This window comes from Pipistrellus kuhlii, unplaced genomic scaffold (genome assembly GCF_014108245.1).
Source record: "Pipistrellus kuhlii isolate mPipKuh1 unplaced genomic scaffold, mPipKuh1.p scaffold_m20_p_6, whole genome shotgun sequence".
Classification (NCBI taxonomy): domain Eukaryota; kingdom Metazoa; phylum Chordata; class Mammalia; order Chiroptera; family Vespertilionidae; genus Pipistrellus; species Pipistrellus kuhlii.
In genome coordinates, this window is record NW_023425562.1 from 3092521 (window position 1) to 3094112 (window position 1592).

The following is a 1592-nucleotide window of genomic DNA, read 5'->3' on the forward strand; positions in this document are numbered from 1 at the left end:
AGCCCATTTACAGCATATTACAGTATTGAATTTTTGACACGTGTCTTGGTTCATGAGTTTACATTGTATCATAATAAAAAAGCAAACAAGCAAAGACAAATAGGGCCTTAACCAAGGACTCTGTTAAAATAAAATATGAAACAAAAGCCATCTGGATCAGTTAAGTAGTGGAACATAAGAAATAGGTAATGACATAAAAATAAGCACTTCGTACTATTATTCAGCTACTAATAATCTGTAAGATGTCACAAGAGAAAAATTGCTCTTGTATTTATAGATAAACCATGTAAATAGTCCTTCTCCTTGACATTGATTGCTTCTCTCCCTCAGGGTTGAGTTGAGATGGAAAGCACACCTATGGAATGATGTTCTGGTCTCATGGACCCTGAATCTCTTTCCCATTACACTCAGAGAAACACTTACCACCAATGAGACATGAGTCTGCTTCTGATAGTTACACACAGGCTCAGAGAGAAATAGGGCAGCCCAAGCAGCATGACTCAGTGGTTGAGGCTCAACCTATGAACTGGAAGGTCATGGTTCCATTCCTAGTCAGGGTACATACATGCTTGAGTTGTGGGCTGGATCCCCAATCAGGGGGCATGCAGGAGGCAGTATTTCAATGATTCTCTCTCATCATTGATGTTTCTATCTCTCTCTATCCCTCCCTTTACTCTCTGAATTCAATAAAAACATTTTTTTTTAAAGAAATAGGGAAAAGTTGAAATTCTGCAGTAAGTATAGGAGCCATACAATGTAAAATATAGCTTAAGGGCAATAGCAAATATAAATCTCCTGGAGGTAAATGATTTAGGATGACTATATTCATGGAAGTCCTCTGATTTTAATATATTATGGAATGGTATTGTTTTGGGGCATGATGCATTTTCAGTGACCATCTCCATTTAGTTCTACGTCACTTAATATCTTTCCTACATCACTTTGTGTCACTGTGGTCCTGTGTAGCAATAGAGAGGAGAAAGACACGGATTTGGATCAACTTTGCCAGGATTTGCTGTTTCCATGCTGGCTACTGACATTGGAATAAGGCTGAAGGTAAATCCAGCAAAGCTTAAAGGACATATTTTTTACCAGAATGTATATTGGCTAAACACATATTTCCAATTTGTTTGGCGTAACATCAACATGTTTTTTAAAGGTCATTTTGTACTCCTTGTTTTTACTATTAGTTTGGTGTGGTTGTAGCTCTTTAATATGGAATACTTAAAAAATTTGTGTGTCAGCCTTGTCCAGAGATCATGCTAATCTCTGCACCATTCCAATTTTCATATATGCATTGCCAATGTGAGCACTGCTATTAAGTTTTAATAAATATTACCAGGATCTTATTGTAGCTACATTATCTATACATATCTGATATGAATGGTTTTCACATGTGAGAATGTAGCTAGCACAAGTTCATATTAACAGGTTGTTGTATAAGAAAATCTTTGGTAAGATTTAGTAAAGGTGAATATGTTCCTGAAAAGCAAGTTATTGATCATTTCAGGAAACAACTTTATTTTATTTTTTAAAAGCCTTGAAGTAAACGTGGTCCATATATAATTATCTTCAATGACAGTAGCTGACAC

General features: G+C 35.9%; 1 non-coding gene across 1 annotated transcript; it reads right to left on the reverse strand.

The window, feature by feature from the left end:
- Positions 1–1209: 1209 nt before the first annotated feature.
- Positions 1210–1313, reverse strand: LOC118708523. The gene has a single exon (XR_004984601.1). It is a non-coding gene; the product is annotated as a U6 spliceosomal RNA (small nuclear RNA).
- Between the last annotated feature and the right edge of the window lie 279 nt (positions 1314–1592).